At 42.2% G+C, this 19,398-nt stretch overlaps 1 long non-coding RNA gene across 1 annotated transcript; it reads left to right on the top strand.

Annotated features, from left to right (window-relative positions):
* Positions 1-142: 142 nt before the first annotated feature.
* LOC118645050 lies at positions 143-14,228 on the top strand. Its single transcript, XR_004962816.1, has 2 exons — positions 143-2,015; positions 14,102-14,228. It is a non-coding gene; the product is annotated as an uncharacterized LOC118645050 (long non-coding RNA).
* The last annotated feature ends 5,170 nt before the right edge of the window (positions 14,229-19,398 follow it).

Genomic DNA, 19,398 nt, shown 5'->3' on the forward strand with positions numbered 1-19,398 from the left:
AGATTTTTTCGACGAGCTTCTTTTTTAAAAAATTTAACTATGATAATAACAACAACAACAATAATAATAATAATAAGAGAGAAAGAGAGAGAGAGAGAGAGAGAGAGAGAAAGTTTCAAATATAGATATAATAATAAAATTTTAATAAGAACGCCTGGTAACTTTTTTGCCGTATATATCTGAATGATTTAAATTTTTATTATTGCGCACTGTGAGATACAGTTCTTATCTATTATGAATTTAATTAGAACTCAGGAAGAAAGAAATGACAGTTCTTGACAGTGAATTTGCGATATCGAGTTCAAGTAATTCAATGATTTTTATTATCTCCATTTCGCAATTTTTTTTTAATTTCGCGAAAAAGATTTATTTCTCGGAGAAAAGAATACATCTACGTTATTAAACTTGTTACTGGAAATCAGCGTTTTATCGATCGAGGACGACGTGAATGTAAATGTCGGAATTAACTCGCTGACATCTAGAAATGTTCTGAACCATTTCCAGAGTTAAAGTTTCTTCTTGTTGCACGGAGATGTATTTTCTCGCTAGCTACGCCCAATGTCTGTCGCGGCGCTCAACAAGTTAAATCTTATCAGCTCGCCGGTTTGACTTTAGCGTCATTATAGCGGTTACCTCTTAAATTGGCATTTGCGCCTGACGCGGTAAATAACTTTGTTAGCGCCGAAACTCTGAGGTAGGAGCACTTTTATCCCTTCAACAGCTGCATTGTTCCGTAAACTGATATGCGAGTCCGTGCCCGTAAAAGCAGAAATTACTTCCCTTGATACGTGGGACTTTTAATTTAATTGCCTCTACGGCACGGGAATGCGTTGCACGCTCTTAAATTGATCCTATATAGAAATGTTGAATAAAAAAAACCTCGCGCAAATATCTCGGCCATTTCTGAGGCACGTGGCTGACGTGTACCGCGTTACAATACCTCCGGAAGGGCTTTATGACGAACGACTCGGCCGTTTGCAAGGACGAAGCGTGAAATTCATAAATACTCGAGCTGCCACGTTAATGTTAATTTAGTTTGTCGAGAGAGTGTCGAGTAAATAAAATAATAAAAAGAACAGAGAAAATTTCGCGCGCGTCGGGCGTCTTATTAACGGACTTTTCATCACATTTATGTTTCACAATGTCTCACTCGTCTGTTTACATCGACTCAAAGTATATACGCAAAAGATTCAGTCATCAAAGTCCTGTCAGACCTTTGATACGCATATCCTTGAGACGTATCGTCTGCAGAGCGACGGGACGACGATAAAGTGGCACGTCGCGAGCACAGGATACGGCGGAGCGTATTTTTCCGCTTTAATGCAATCGCAAACAAAGGATTGAGTAACCGAAAGAGCACGAGAAGAAACCCATTCCTTCGCTCCTACCTGAAGCTGGCTGCGCCAGGCGACGAAGCATCCCCGAAGAATGCATCGGTCGGTTCCTCGAACGAGCGCTCGCGTTATCCCGTAAGGTGGGCCGTGAGAGGGTTGGGGGTTGCGCGAGAGAGGCGTCGGAGAGAGGGACGTGGAAGGGGTGGCGGCAGCGGTGGTGCGGCGGACTAGGAAGGTGGAAGGGTGGCTAGGGGGCACAGGGGGCGCAGTGTGAGCGCAACACGATGCTATAAGGGCGGGTACGCGGCGAAGTCTCCGCAGTGAGCGTCGCGACGCCTCCGCGGAGAGTGTCGCATGGATCGCACGATCGGTGATCGCCGGTACACGAGGCGTCCCGCTCTCGTCGCGTATTATACCGGCGGTGTGCAGTGCCGAAGGAGTTGTTTCGCTTCTATCGAGCTACGAGCCACCCCGAAGAGAAGAAGGGCGGCGCGTCGGTGTCCCGTACCGTAGAAGCTGCAGCTGCCGTTTCGATCCGCCCGGAAGAGCTCTCTCACTCTCCCTCTCTCTCTCTCTCTCTCTCTCTCTCTCTTTCTCTTTCTTTCTCTTTCTCTCTCTCTCTCTCTCTCTCTGTCTCTCTTTGGATGACCCAGGAAGGACTCCGCGCGCTGGGGCAACCAGGTTGGTTTTTATCGGATTCTGGGAAATACGGGAAAAACGGGGAAACGCGGAGACGCGGTGCTCGGAGCCGGTTTCTGCGTTTTGCGAAGGGAACGAGTCTGCCCTTTAGAAAACGGCGCATACGTCTCATGGAGCAATTTTGCACCGGCACGCTGAATAATTGCTGGCATAAATGCGACAAATGCAATTTACGTTCCATTCAATTTATACGTGCAGTACTGTAATACGAGAATAAGACAGGTAAAGGCAAAACATGTGTATAGCTGTAAGAATAATTATTCGAGACGCGTATTTTCTTCCTTTTGGAAAATTTGACGAGAAATTTCTCTTCTGTGATGCTCAAGTGTATTTACAGTCACGGCTTTGTTCTATTTTATTTCTTCATTTTTTATTTTGTTTACGATATTTTAATATCCAGCTGAAACTTAAATCAGGCTAAAGTTATTAAATATATGTATTAATAATTTGTGAGATAAGAAACTCAAGAGAGACACAATTATGAATTAAGGATCACAATTACTGTTGAGTTTTATGAGTATTGCATGAATATGAATTAATGAGGAGCGAATGTACGACTTATGATGACTGAAATATTCAATAACAGTGATAATACGATAATGAGCGAGAGATAAGATTGAACGTTGCCCGATGTATAAACGCAAAATTTGCAATATCCTCGTTTACTATAAACACATGTCACTGGACGGGGATGAATTTAATTTCCCCGCGATATTTACGCGGTACGAGTGACATGCATCCGAGCGCAAATCGAGTCGCGAACGGTTAACGAAAACCGGATATTCGCGGCGAGCGTCGCCAATGTGAGCGTACGTAATAATACGTATAATAGAGTTTCTTTTTTTTTTTTTGCTTCCACACTTAGACGCGTTACCCCACGTTTCTCTTCCGTTTTCAATTACGACGCCCGCGATGCAACGTCGCGGTATACACTCGTTAGAGAAACGCAGAGAAAAATTCACCGCTAATTAAATGCGCATTGAGCTATCCGCGTCGCGTTACACCCGCGTCGCGAGCTTTATCCTTTACACGCTGTACATTTCGCACGTTTTTTATAATACAAGTTGCCTCACAATTTTTTAATGCAGAGAATTAACTCGGTCCGTATCTCATTTACCTTGGTCCGCCTTAATACATGAATATCTGAAGACTTTTACAGTTTATATTCGCGCAACTGTTTTAGACCAAGTGGCGAAGCCAAGTGAATTGAGCGTGGTGAATTTTTCATAAATATACAATCGATTTCCTCGCATTTTTGAGATATAAATACTTCCGCGAAATTTCCATCATGAATCTTCCATTGAAATGGTATAAATAGAGATGACATAATGGTTCCACGTCAATTTTGCTCGCGTTTAATATCTCTCTTATTAATTCATGTGCTTTCATTGGAGCACCAATATGCACTCCACTATTAATACCTGTATTCTGGAATGCTTTTCTAGAAAATTTTCTAGAGAAGAACCTACGCAGGGTTCGCTTAAAAATTAATTACTTAGCGCTTGAGTTTACCTTCAGTACTAAATGGCGGCGGTTAGTCCGCCTTAATGCGCTTCGTTTATAAACCTCCCCCTCCTACCCTCCCCGTTGAGAATAGTCCAAGATCGATCAGCGTTGCCTCGACTCATCGGTTTTCCTTCTGCCGTTTCTTTCTCGCGCCGGAAACTCCCCGTCCCTTCATTCCGAACGTCCGATAACAATGACTTGACGTTTGTTAAGAGCCACGCGCAGCAATCTCACGTGGAAGAAAAATGGTACCGCTCGTCCAAGGACGGTGTTCACGTTCGCAGCCGACACATGGAAAATTGAAGCGATCATCATCGGCCGAATTATCACTCGACGATCGACGGTACTTCGGCGAACGTGACGCGACGATTTCCGCGGAAAAAGAGCGGACAAGCGGGATGGATGAAGCGATTATTTCCTTAGATAAAATTCTTGCAGCAGTAACTGTTGTAAAATGTACAGCTTTATTTGACCCAGCGATATGAAGCTAAATGAACACGCTGATACGTTATTTCTAGAAGATTATTTTGCTTTCCGATTTATAGACTTTTTCCCATATCTCTATATTAAGCTAACACAAATAACATTTTTATGAAAATGTTATTAATATCGCAGATTTATTTGAAAATTTTAATTAATCTTTATTGAGAAGAACACGCAAATCGGAAATTCCATATCTTCACGTAAATTTCTTCGCAATGTCCCTTGAGATTATAATGCAAGCAACTTCGGCTATATCGAGTCGGTGAATGCCCTGAAACCATCTACGTCATGACAGGTCAGATTATGCAAAATTTCAATCGATTAACCCGCTCTCCAGTGTTCCGTGAACACTGTCGCTTCGTTATTCGCGAGTCGACTAAGATAACAAGTATAATTTGCCTACTTCCGCTACTGTTGACAGCAATTGCACTGTTATATCCACGTATCGCAAAATGCCTATCGAGACGGAAACGAATTTTTGAAAACTCAAGCTATTTCCGGAGTTTTTTCCCTGTTAATCGGCTTTCGGGCAATCCTCTGTTATCATAGAATCGATGAAGTAGAATGTGCGTCGCGTTGGCCGTGCGGCGCGTTTAACACAGTCATAACTTTCGGCCTCCGCGTGCTGCACACGCGAAAATAAAGATCGATTTCACGCGTAGGAGCGCGTGCGGTGGATTGCATTTCCGTGCGCGCAATCATTACAAAATCGACGTTGCACGAGTGCAAGTGGGAATAGTTATTTGCCGTTCGATTGCCGAATGATCGCTTGACCAGGCTTTTGACCCAATTCCCGGCGGTCGTTACCGATTCAGGATTATCCGACGTATAGAGAGTCTCGTTAATAGTGGCCCATCAAACCCGGCACTATTCGGCTTACGAAACAAAAAGCGATATCACGCAAAATGCCTCCGGCAATTCTGGTAAGACGTAAAATGACGATTGCATCTGTTATTTTAATATCTGCTTTGTCTGAAAATCTTAACAATATGATAATGCTTATAGTAATTTAGGCCATGCTTTGTATACGTTGTCTTTTTTCTTTTAGAAATAATTAGTCAAAAATACATATCTGTGCATAATAAAGAAATAATAATTAATTATATTTTATGGTCTAGTACTGCTTTTATAGGTAAAGAATAAATGAAAAGGCAATTTCAATTAAAAACTTTTTTAATTTTTAAATAAAAATGATCACTTTTAATTAAAAAAGAAAGAGAAGAAAATATTTAATTTTGTATTTAATAATATAAATTCTTTACGCATAGTTGAATAGGTTTTGTTAAAATTTATATTATACATTTTTTTCATTATATTTCTTATTATTCAATTTCAATATTATTATTTAATTATTCAGTTTTACGGTAGAAAATTAATTAATTAAGTTTGGTAACTAGGAATACATGACAGTCTCAAAGTTTGAGGTTTCAACAAGCTACTTTCGTTCACTGACCCGTCGTTAATTAATCGGATATTGTTAAATTATAAAACATTCTACAGCCCTTATATTACGTTTTACGGAATAATACATTTTCTTATTTTTTTAGTTATTTGTATTGAGAAGACTCAACACGTCGCGCATCAAAAAATACTTCGATGGAAGTATTGTTAATTCACGCAAGGTAGTCAACATCGATTCAAGATTTAACAGAGCTCTTGAAAAGAAAAACTTACCATAATTATTTCCCTATTGAATTCTTGTTTTGGAAACGAAATTTGTTTGCAGAAGTATTACATTTTTTAATGCGATATTTTCAATTATCGTTTTTCTTCGCGACTTTTCGGCGTTGTCGAAAATTCTTAAAAAAAGGAAGTCGTACGAGCTTGAGATATGAGATTGAGGAAGCGAGCAGGGTGTGAAAAAGCGATATGAACGGGCGTGAGCTTATATATCGAGAGAAGATAGAGATAATGATGAAGGCTAGAAGCGAGTGGCTGCGAGAAGTGAGAAAGCGTGCTCAATACGTGTTTCCTTTATCGCGTTTCACCACCGAGTCGTGAGATGAACGAAGAGTATCTGACATTTTAAAGCATATATAGAGATCAATCTGAGATACCTTTTCAGTATTTATAGCTTTACTTTATTGTACACATCGCGAGTGCCTACGAAGGGAAGACAATATTTGACGATTCTTCTGGTTCCCTCTCTTTATTACAAATGTAAAATTTTTCTGATTCTCCCTAAGGCTTTGTTATTATTTCGCACCATTTTTCGGTATTACGTCTCTTTGTCTACTTTTTTTTTTTATTACCATTTCACAGAAAAATTTCATCCCTTTCATCGCTTTAATTTTCAGTGCGCAAACATTTTTTGTGTACCATCAAAACAAACTCGCGTTGTAACGCCCGAACATAAAGTCAACTGAATGTGATAAAATTTTAATCGTGAAATCAACGCGGTGCCGCCGTTGTCACGCGCGAATTCCTGTATCCTCCCTTTGTTAAACTCATCAAATAGCCTTGCCGGGGAGTTCTTTATCAAGGGCTCAGGCTACTCGGCGCATACGCCGGCCGCGTCGACGGGAGGTGACGGCGATGATTTCGACGGGGAAATAAAATTGCGCGAACAGCTGGACGAATCAAGAGGCGGACAAGAGAACGGCGGGAGGACGAGAGCAATGGAAAAGGCGATGAATCTCATCGCCTGCCGGCGTCGGATCGTAAATAAAAATGAATCGTCGTCGACGTGTCGAGAGCGATAGATCAAAAGGTAGCCGCGATCGAGAAGCGACGAGGAAAATAAAAGAGAATTATTGAGGAACGAAATAAATCAATGCCCCTCCCCCTCCCCTCCTCCCTCCGCCTGCGCCTTTGCCCACCGGGACGCTCGACGACACGGTAAAGGACGAGCATGTAGTAACGACGAATGTCACGCCGGTATTAAAACGTCCTGCACTCTGCGGTTCGAAATGAATACGATAAGGAAAACACGTGTTGAGCACGCTCTCTCACCTTCTGAGGGATATCCCCGTGTTTCTCTCTCTCTCTCTCTCTCTCTCTCTCTCTCTCTCTCTCTCTCTCTCTCTCTCTCTCTCTCTCTCTCTCTCTCTCTCTCTCTCTCTCTCTCTCTCTCTCTTTCTATTTCGTTTCTTCCCTCATCCTCCCTGTTGCCAACAAATAACATGCTTCGTTACTTTCGCATTTCTTCACGAGTGTTGTAATATAACCGTTGTGCTACGGTATTTTGCGATGTTTATTATGGAAGTTTCCTGTCGAATATGTAAAGGTTATTTATTATAGAATAATATCTGCATGTTGAATAGAGTGCGAGCGGCGAGAGAGCCGAGAAAGTTGTTTGTGAAAATAATAGTACCATGCGCTTTTGACAATGAACCTCTTTTCGGCGCGAATTTAATTTGAGGCTGGGTTAACAAGGGAATACTGGAGATTAATGAGATATAGCAAGCCGAGATGTAGTGCAGAAGTTTAAATTTGGTTAAAATAACTGAAGTGCTGTCCAGAACATTCTCCAGTTTTTAACTGAACTGAAAAGTTTTACAGTACTTTATCTTCGTGCCAATTCTGTTTTTTAGCCGTATTAGATAATAAAAATATAGCAAAACTTGGATATCTAAGAGCCTTCACTGTATTGCTATTTTCGAAACTGCCGCAGAAAACAGTCGATTGGGGACCGCTGATATCACTGAAAATTTCCAGGATAATTCTGCGATTTACCGAGAGATCTTGCAATTTCGTCTGGAAACGAAAGGCATGGCATTTACATAAAATTCTCGTTAACATCAACAACAAATCCTTACAAATTTCAGCAACAATTGCTCGAACAATTGGCAAACTTCTATTCGAAGCAGATCGCCTAAACTTTTAGATTTCTTCTCGTATTCTCCCGAAGATGCGAACGTTGCTATTTGATAAAGTCGGAAATAACGAATTTTTTTTTTTTTAGCAAGTCAACAGACACGATTTTCTTGCTGGGAGATTTTTATTAAATTCGACCGTTCGATTTTCATTTATCCTCTCCGGCTGATATTTATTCATGTACTCTCCTGCGTGCGACGCGAATACATTAATCTTTATTCACGGCACGCATTCGAATTAGTAAAGTTTGCTTGCATATTTCAGATCCGTGGATAACAAACGTTTGTATTATTTACAACGAGGAAAATCGCGATTTATGTTTGGCTTAATTCTCACGAGAAAATACCCGCGATTATAAACAACAATGAAAATAGATGACGATACGGAATGTCGCAGCCAAGTCATTTAAATTAGACTTTTAACAGAATTTTTTTAAAAAGGGAGGAGGAGGAATATATCTAGAAAATTTTTGTTATATCAGTTTATTTTAATCCTTGGAAACAAATCTCTGAAAAATGCAAATGTGCGTAACAGTTGACCTCTTCCATCTTTGTTTTGCAATACATCTGCATGCTGCGAATTTGTTTTATTACTTTTTGTCAAAAACGGCGCTACGTAATTCCATGCGATAAACGAGCAATGTCACCGGCAAATTTCTAACACTCGACGTAGCGTAAGGAATGTAATTTCGTGCTGTGCGTCGAAAACCTTCCGAGAGAAATGCAGAAGAGCGTAAAGGGCCGTCGCTCTACGGATGATCGCGTCAACGAGTAAGGACTAAACGCGTTCGATCTTTGATCCCGATAGTATCACTTTCAATAGTCAATAGATCTCTTGAAGACCGGGAAATGTATTCACATATTACATTATATATTAATCCATGTTAATTAATATATTATTAATAATCCAATAATTTATGTTACAGAAATGTAGCACGACATATATAATGTATCGATGCAATAATTTAAAATTTGCCAATATAAATTCACACTCTCGCGTAATTTGAAAGATCCATCCGTCACAAATAATTCGACATCTATAAAGCAGATGACATCGGACACGGGAAAGTATTTGCGGCAGTATTTTATTGATCAAGGGGGTTTATTGCTTGTAAGTTGTTGCGCTTCATGCGGAGTGGAGAGACGCCGATGGTAACGAGTCATATCGTTTTACGACTTTATCCTTGCCCGTCCTCGCCGATGTCAATTTTGCTTCTGGACGTGCCCAAAGTAACCCGAGTTGTCACGTGTCCAATAATTTCCCGGGGCTTTCGAAACATACGGTCCATCGCTCGAAACTTCTGTCCCCCCTGTAAATCACATTAAGCCCGGCAAGTCCACCGAGTGCGTGTAACTGGACGATATATCAAGCCATAACTGAGCCGGCCGAGATCCGACGTGTTTTCCTCCCCCCTTCTCTCTCGTTCTCTCCTTTTCTCTCTTCTGTCGAATGTGCTTAATTTTGCGTCGAAAATTTTCGCGATATGGAAAGATTGATAGCCGATACTTAAATGGGCACGAGCTCGGCCTCCGACAGAAACGAGCATAAATCTTCGATCGCAAAGCACGTAGAATCGGGAATGCAGTTGGGAAGCTCGCTATAAATTTGATGAAGTTAAGTCCACTAATAATAAATTAGAAAAATCGCCCGCACAAAGCTCCATCGATTTCATAATTAATAACAGCGCCCGCTGTTATGTTTCCATTTGTTCGCGCCGGCAAATTGCAAATTAAAATCATTCCGTTTTTCTTTTTTAACTACATTAACGCACCCACGCTTCGTTAATGCGCTTAACTCAATTTCACCGCGTTTTATCATTCAGCGCCGCAACCTGATATTCCAGCCAAAAATATTTCCATCGTTTGCCGCCGCGATGCCATTTAAATTACCGTTCTCAGTGCGACCCAATACAGCATCTTCCATTTTGCCTCTACCGCCGCGCTGCGTCTCAGATCGAACGCTCGATAGCATGCCGATAAATTACTGAGCGAGAGAGCATCGAAGCTTTATTTATTCATCCGAGCGATCCTGGAGCCTTACCTTCGAGACACGTAACTCGGAACAGGTCGACCCGACGAGGATATAATCGCTTTAGCGGTATTACTTTGACGATATTAAATGTACTGGCTATTTATAAATTGGTAATATTAGCAAATAATATTTTCAGTGCTATTTCGACATTTAGAGTAGTCCAAATTATAATTTCACTTTAAATTTAAAATGCGATTTATAAGCGGAATCTCATGTATATTTTTAAGAAAAAATTAAGTCAGAAGCGAAAATATGGCGTGAGCGAATAGATTACCTATGATAGACAAAAAGTTCCGTTATTTTTATTTTAGTGTGTGTATTCAACTTCTAACTGACATACTTATTTGTTAATTTATTCGCAAACGTTAAAGAAACGTATCAAATATTATTTAAGAAAATGTTCACCCTTATATTAAACGGATATCGCGTGGCCTCTTACGTTTGTGTCGATCCCCTAGCGCTACGTGCAATTATCGACAGAGATCGTGAGATCTCTTTGAACATCATTGAGACATCTACAGTAGCTTGACACCCTCACGTAATCGGATCAGAACAAATAATACTCGACATTTAATGTTTCGACGCGACGTCGCCCGGCGCGGCGTCGATGTCGATTACTGGCGAATCCGAGTCTGCGACGTTTATCTGGCTGGAATTCTAGGAGGGAGAACGCGCGGCGCGAATCCTGTGTGACATCTCTGCCGGAAATAAATGGGGACCTTAAGCGTCGCATTGAGACGGTGGCGCGAGCTCCCGTTCTCTCTCTTTCTTTCTCTCTCTCTCTCTCTCTCTCTCGTTGAAACTATCGGTATTCTAATTACTCGCAGCGCGAAAATAGCGAGGAACTTGGGGCGCGTAATTACACCGGAGGACGCGCGCCGCCTTATTAAGCTATCTCATTTTCTTCGGCGAGCAGCAGGCCGCTCGATGGCTTCGCCGGTCGTGCTTCTTCCTTGAGTTTTATCCGATAAAGGACGAGGACGACGCGATGTACGACCCGGAAAGTACGTGGGGTCGAGGAAGGGGGGAGGAGGATGACCTCGGAATAGCGAGTGAGCGATGCAGGCGATGCTGCGAAGGGCTGGAAGCTCGATGGTCAACGTCGACGATTACCGCGCAGAACTAAAAAAAAAAAAAAAAGAGAGGAATAAAAAAGAAACGCCGTCGTCTTTTCCGGCGTTTATTTAACTCTCTCTACTGGAGGGGTCTACCGAGCACAAACTCGGAACTTTGTCCGCTCCCGCGATACGCTCCTAACTACAAGTTTGAAAGAATAACGTGGACGTCGAAGTTTGAACCCCGACGACGTTAATAACAATGTAGTCTCCCGTATTTTCTTATTTAATCAATCGCAAAAACTGTCGCGGAAATTGAGCGACGCGAATTTCAGGGAAGATTTGTTTTTAATTCGAGAACATAATCGCCTAATTTTTTTCGCGTAAACGATTACTCGTTCTACAATTTATTTAAGATTCATTGTATATATAAATTTATACTTAATATTTTTTTAAAAGAAGGAAACAAAAAAAATGGGTACGAATTTTCGATGAATAACTGCTGTACTGAGCTTCATTTAATCGCTGCTGAGATGTAAAAAACATCCCAGGTGATTACTCCCGTGTTAAGCGAACGATTGGTGTAAACAGTTTCTTGAAACATTTAATATTTGTGGTTATGCTTCATCTATCTGATAAAAGGAGCTAATTAATAGTTTCAAAAGCACTCCCAGCGTAATTATAATTGGATTAGCAATTACAAATCTATAAAATCGCGTGAAGATGTAAAATAACCGTTTTTATGTTATGATAAAAAAAACTGTCGGAATTTAAGAAAGGGTTTTTGGACGTTTATTTTCTTTTTATTTGCCCTTTAACGTGTCGTGTTACACGCCATGATTTCCAGATTCATCGAATCCTCGGCCGTGGAGAGTATTTTTCGTGTGCAAACTTAGACGGGGTACGAGTGGTACACGCGACACATTCACGCACGCTGCGCGATACCATCGCGAACGGCTTTGCGGAACAAGTCCGTGGGAGTTCGTCACACGAACCATTCCGCGAAACTTGCACCAAACGGCCGTCACCGTTCGCCCACACTTAGCAACTTTTCCACCGGGGAAGGGGGGGGGAGGGAACCCGGCCTGTATCTAAATCACTTCTCGCTAACGATAATCTCGGCCTTAGAGGGCATAAGCTTAATCGCGCCGCGCTAATTTCCACTCGAAACTCTCTCCAGACTGCAATAGTCGTAACATTCGCATGAGAGCCCGTGTATGAGAACGTGCCAAGGAACCTCACCATTTTGAGGGCTCGTTCCCGGTCTCTCCCGTCTCTCCTACCTCCCCCTCTCATCCCCCGTCTTCTCAACGCTTCCGCGCATTTCCAGCGTGAGCTTAAGAGTACGTAGCTTTTAATCGTGAACTTACGTAACGCGAACACGAACGCTATGTTAAGGTCGTGTACGATCCGTTAAGTTCTAATACGGCAGATCCGGCAGTTACATCCATCGGCCATTGCGACGAGCTAATTAGCTCGACGGTCTAATGCAGAGCCGACAAGGCGATTTCGGCCGGTATATTCTCCCGGTTTAATTCTAACGACCGGCACCCAGCTAATCTCCCGAAATTAATCACCGCTGATGTAAGCCAGAAACGTCCGCGGACCGCGCGCGACGTAATTTCCGTCGGCAGGACTCCATTCTCCCCGTTTGCATCCACTGCTAGGATTTTCAATAGATACGGCACCGGCACTCGGCCGCATTTTGAAATCGCTTTCGTACCATTTTGTTATCTTATAAATGGGAGTACTCGTGGCGTCGTCGTGGCTCGGTTTTACCTCGAGATTACGAAATAATATTACGCTTTTCCGTGTATGTATGCAATAGCATTTTACAATAATTATTATGGAAAGAACGGTTTTGCTAAAGTATCGAAAAGTTCAGCTGGATACAGATCTGAAAATAATTTTGTTAAAGCATTAAAACAATTATGTAAAATTAAGATAGTTGTTAGAATGTCAAAACTTTTTACAGCATTGGTCATTATGCTTAAACATTCTTCATAATTATTTTGATGGTCTAATAAAATTATTTTTAGTTTATTTCAGCAAAGCCATTCTTTCCGTATTTATCTTGCATTGCTGATATTAATCCCTGTTTTCTAACTAGTTTCTCAATTGCATTTATTGCAAATGAAGATGCCGTCAAGTAAGAAACACGTATTTTAAAATTAAATTATATTTTCAACTCGCGTAAGAGGTGTCAACAAATGGATACTATTGAATTGAAATCTATTTATTTCCCCGACGCACGCGCTCATAAAATGTACGTAAAGACAATATACAGGGACTTTCAACAATTTTCTAACCTTATAACTCTGAAGAAAATGACTTTCTCGACTATAGTGGCACAGCCTGAAGCATCGGGGGGAAACAATGAGACCATGTCCGCAGAAAACGATATATTCGTACGTGACTGCTGTGAAAAGGAGCGTGCTTTCCGTCAGACGTATAATAACGCAATTACCAGCGGGGTACGAGATTAAGCGGGAAAGAGTTACGGAAAAGAAGGAGCCGCTCGCCCGTTACGCGTATAGCGCGGGCGGACGAGAGACGGGAGGGGGAGGGAGCGAAGCGGATGGAATTCGAGAAACGGAATCCAGGATAATTCTCACTTAATCCTCGGACCCAGCCCTTGTGACGAACCATTCGTTACGCCGCGCCGCCCCGCGACGGCGACGAGTATTTTCGTCGTGGTATCACCGGCCGCGCGCGGATAATCCCATCTCCGATATTGCTTCCATCTTTAATGCACTCGAAATCCATCCACTTCGAGACACAATTCGTGACACGTCGATCGGCAAGGCCATCGAATTGCGAATCGTCGATCGCAGTTTGGCGAAACTTGCCGAACTTGGTCGGGCCACATTCGCCTGTTTTCCAAATTGAACTTTACGGCAACGGAATCGCGCTCCGTGATATATTTGTCGCGCTGTCGGCATTGTTTTTGGTATTTTGCGCGACTTCGCGGATTGAAAGTAATGAGAAAAAGATAAGAGATAACAATTTTTTAAATTTTTTAAACACCTCCGAGCGGGCAAAACTTATTTCAATAATTTAGTGCTTCTCGAGTGCTGATCGGCGTAATAAATTTTACGGAGCACGATTCGCAAATCTTGCACGTAGAGGCAGAATGGTGCAGAACGGTACTACAGAATTGTATCTGTTGATTCGCAGATATCACACACGGAGGAAATGGCAGGAAGAGGCGCGGCGTTGTTTGGCCATTGAGGACTACTCATCTTTGGTCATAAAAGGAGTCTGGCGAATAAACCGTGAAAGTGCCAATATCTCGCGAATAAAAGCACCGTCGACCATACGCGACGCTATACAGAAACGGATGGGCTGGCGCGCGTCGGACGGTAAAATTGAAGGAAAATTGACGGTGCCACGTACAAGCATCCCGCTGGAAGAATATGACGCCGTTGTATGAACGCCTGTTCGATCGAGGAGAATTAATTTCCTTTCCGGTCATCGGATCGCGGCGAAATGATCGCGCCGCCGTGATTAATCGTGTCTTTATGAGAGCTCGGATCTCACGTTAGTCGCTCGATCGGCGAACAACAAGCGGGTCTCTCCTCGATCCATGAACGGGTGCGAGAGATTCGCCAACGCACGAAGGCAAGCCGTATCGGGTGAAATTCTTTTCGGGTCAGCCCAGAAGACAAGGACAAGCAGATAGTACAGGCCTATCTGATCTTGAAATCTTCCCGAAATCCCATTTGATATATTATCCGTTCTATCTTAACTCTCCTCCAAGCATCATAACGTTACGTAAAATTCTAACGCGCGCAAAAATCGACCGTGGTCGAAAGCCAGAACGATTCGAAAGCCGCAACGAGGGCTAAGCAAATACATCATATATTTCAGCAAATAGTATATTTGGCCGAAGATCGTTCTTCGTCTCTCCCGGATTCTCATCCGAGCCTCCACCGAGTCGTTTCACGTCTTTCCCACGTCGCAAGCATAAAAGTATAACGACTTGGGACGCGTTACGTTCGCGGTTTACAGGGTGAGGCCGTACCTAGTGCTCCCGCGATAGCACAGGATCGTCCGGTATAACATCGTAAAATTCGTGGAAACTCCACATAAAGAGTAGCGAAACTGACGACGTTCCGAAATTGCCGAATAGCCCGATGTAGTCGGGAAAATGTGACGTGGTATCGTCGCTATTTCTCAGATAAAATAATCGCGGAGGATAAAATTATTGCAACTTGTAAAATTCAAACAGTAGGAAGCGATTAGATCGGGCCGACTGAGAAATCAAATCGATAAGAGACGGCAGATAATAAATAAGCCATATTCATTTTTGTATAACCCCACGGTCTTTATACTCGGCGAGAAGGGAGCGCGACGCGGGAGTGATAAAACGCAAGGCGGTGAACCGCAAAGGCTCCGGCCCGGCAGAATTCCAAAGAGAACCCGAGACGCGCTCGACACGAAGGAATTCAATCGCGAAATGGACCGCGTGATATTTGAATACCCGCGTAGATTGTAGCGTCGGTGTGTTCAGTGAATCCCATATCTCGGACTAGATATTGTGATCGTCGCGCGCGGACAGAGTCCATTTCCGGATACTCCATCGATACTCCGATATTTCGATACTTCGTGCCGATGTCTGTTCGTGCATTGCCCGGAACTTGGACGGGCTGCAAACAGCTTGGGAGCTTTTTTTTCTCTTCTTCGCAAGGGGAGTAGTTCACGCGGGTAATTTGTCACGAGAACGTTGAAACACAGTGAGAAATCTAAAGATTATGGATCACGTGCATGTGAAGTCAAGATCAGCCTCGAAGAGCAACCCGACGAAGATGGCCTGTGAGAAGGCGTCGAGACGCCTTAGGACGATCCTTGTGAGGGCGTCTCGCATCGGCGTCACCACGACGGAGGTCGCCAGGTTACCGGCGGCCAAAAAGCTCATCCCACAAAGAGATCACGGTTGGAAATTGGCGGTATTTCTTCTGCTTATGTTTGGGGGTGGTGTCATCGTTGTCTTAGTCTGCACCGCCAGGAAAGGATGCTCAAAACTGGAGGATATCGTAAGTCGATTTTTATCTTACATCGTATTTTTATTTTATAATGTGAAGAATAGTTTTGTTGCAGTATTTGAAAATTTAGCTAGACACGAATGTGACAAATAATTTTATTGGATTATAAGGAAAATAATTAGAAAAGACATTCGAAGTACGATGAGAAATGCTGCAAAATTTTGACATTTTAGCAATCAGCTTTATTCTACATAATTATTTTTATTTTATATGTATGATGTTTAAACAAAATTATTTTTAAATCTGTATTCAGCTTAATTTTTAAATACTCCAACAAAACAAGTTTTTCTGTATTTATACTTAAATTTATAAATAATGCGTCTGAAAATAGTGAATAGGATCAAACAATGATGTATGAAAATTTCTAATCAAATTGAAAAATAACTTTATTAAATACTTTCATACGTACAATATAGTATAAAGACATAGTAAGATATAAATATGATATATACAGATTCCTTACATAGTCATTACCAAATTTTAAGTTATAAATTTACATAGAAAGCATAATTTTGAATTACAAACAATTTAAAAGTTTAAAAGTTAAACAGACGCATTCCTACGAATTTGCTCCAACGACCGCGTATACGTGACATTCTAAAGAATTTCATGAAGCTGAGAGGAGCGGTGGATGTCATATGTAACATGCGGTTGACTTGAGTAAAAGTCACACGTCGTACACATTTTCCAATGAAAGGGACGAGGGTGAAGTTTCCCGTGTACTCCGAGAAACTATTTCCGTCAGAAAGAATTTGATGTCACGCTCTGGTCCGACAGGAACTCTTCTCTCCTCTCCTCTCTTCTCTTTTTAAGTCCTCCTTCTCCTTTTCCTTCTCCTCCTCCTTCTCCTCTCTCTCTCTCTCTCTCTCTCTCTCTCTTTCTCTCTCTCCTTTTCTCTCTCCCGTCAGATTTTCCCTCGGAAAATATATTTCACCAAATTTCGCCTAAATTTCAGACCACCTGTAGAATAAATCTGTAGCTACTAGAAATGTACTCTCGTTGGTTTCACTGTTTTATGTTGGTTTTATTTTTTTAAATCATGAGAGCGGAAGAGAGAGAGAGAGAGAGAGAGAGAGAGAGAGAGAGAGAGAGAAAGAGAGAGAGAAAGAGAGCAGAGAGAACGTGTATATAATGGAAAATTTTAAAAATTGTAATTTATGTACATATTTTATTTCATTTTCAAGTATAAAAGTTTGATATTGAATCTCTGTACTCTGTGCGATATATCTTCTATTTTTTAAACAATTGTCATTGTTGCCCTCGTTACAGTATAAAAAATACAAAAAACTTATGCATAACGGTTATACAATTAAAAAAAAATTTATTTTTTGCAATGCACTTTCTGATAGTTTGTTTTATTTCAATACAATTATTTTAATATCATTTTTTTTAAATCATTGAAAAGCATCAGTAATATAGTTATACAGATAAAGAAATATATTAAATCGCAATAAAGTATAACGTCCACAATAAGGGCAAATCTGCTGTCCCGTGCTCTTTGTTTCTTACATCCTTGTTATCACTCATCCGTAATTTCTGACTGTGGAAATCGCTTCTCCGTGGATGGATCGTAACCGATCTCTCGCATACCTCGTTCAATCTCTCGAAACAAACCGTCGCAGAGTGAAGCGTGCGGAGCACGAGTTATGCACGCACGAAAGCCATCGCGAAGGGAGAGACAGCGAGAGAAGACACTACTACGTGCGGCGGCGGTGGCAAGTCGGTGGGATCGTGTTAACGACGTTTCGCGCTCGTCGGGAGGATGGTCGGGTGTGCTGAAATTACAGATCAAGGGGTTTCTAAACAATTACGCTGTCGGCGGGAGGTCAAGCCTGGAGTAGCGTGACGTTAGAGGCTACGGCTTGCAGGAGCCGAAGCTTGTGGCCTGCGGCTGGTTGCAGACGAGGGTCGAGGCTACCAGGAAGTGCTCTCTCACCGGTGGCCAATGGGCGGCGGTGGGCTACGTCGACCGGACGATGGAGAGAAGTGCGCGCTTCTCTGATATTCCCCCCCTCGGGAAACAGGCGCGCCGCTCCATTGTACCCCCGAGCAAAGCGGTACGGACATAGACGCGCATAGGATTGGCGGGTATTCGCCCCCTCCCCCCGCGCACCCCCTGCTGCTATTACATCGAACGCAGCAACCGCAACGCGGAAAGTTCGCCTTTGAGTCACCCGTCGGGATTGACAGCGATTTTAACAGACGTGACCGAGCCGCGATTATCGCCCGCCGGCTGATTGGCGGTCAGAAACATCCCTCTCGCGGAACTAGTGTTGCCTTATGGCTGCGAGGGAAGAGAGAGAGAGAAGGGGGGGAGGGAGGAGAGAGAAAGAGAACGTGATCCCTCGAGCGTTGCTTAGTGGATGTTAAGTGAAATGCTCTAGAGAGTCATTGCGATGGGTCCACTGAAAATCACGAATTCTCTTTGATGCCATCATCAATTGCTTATGCAATGTTTGCTAATGAGAATATGGAACCTAAAGGTTTCGTTATGCTAAGTATAGAACGATAGGTATATGATGCACTTAAGCAACGTGTTTAACTGCTTACAAGCCGTTTCTATAGCCTTATTATAAATGAGAAAGATAACAGTTAATAAAAAGGTACATTTTTACAGCATTACTACGCAATTATGATTAAGTGATCGTGACAAATTAATTACAAGAAGAATAAGTTCTAATAGAAATATATCGAAGATTCTCTATCAATGTTACATAAATATCATGTATAAAAAAATTTTCAATATAGTAAAAAAGATTTCTCACTGAGAATTTTTTGACAATTTTGCAGAGCACTCTTACCTTGTTAATTATTTCTTCAATTTGCGAAAATTACTTATTCACGCCGACATACGACGTAGTCCTTCGCTGTTGCTTTATTGGTCTAGTTCGATACGCGGATGATTTTACCAACCTCGTTCTACCAACGATGGATGGTGGAGAACACGGATTCTCTTTGATGTCGCCGTGGTTGGTAGTTGCTTGCATCGTTGCTTATGTAAAGCTTGTTAACACTATCTTACCTAACCAGAACTGGGTACCGTCGATTGCACAAAAACAATTACGGCGAAAGTCAAAAGGAATATTTTACCTAGTAGGATACAACTACCGTTAACGGGAGAAAACGTGGAAATATTAAGATCTGTACATTTAAAGGGCGAACTGCGTCTCTCTCTCTCTCTCTCTCTCTCTCTCTCTCTCTCCTCTTTCTCGCCTAGCTGCAAGCTCCGCCTCGATGTTAAATTATTGTACGTCACATTCGCGGACGAAAGCGTCAAAACAAAATCTGTTAGCGCGACGACTTTATGCATTGAAAAAGGCGACCGGCGCGGAGCACGTCATTGTTTATCCGAGGCAGCAAGCTGCGACGTGCAAAATCTACGGCAACATCGTCAAATCCCATCATGAAACGGGATGGCGAATTTCGCCG

Source organism: Monomorium pharaonis, chromosome 4 (assembly GCF_013373865.1).
Source record: "Monomorium pharaonis isolate MP-MQ-018 chromosome 4, ASM1337386v2, whole genome shotgun sequence".
Classification (NCBI taxonomy): Eukaryota; Metazoa; Arthropoda; class Insecta; order Hymenoptera; family Formicidae; genus Monomorium; species Monomorium pharaonis.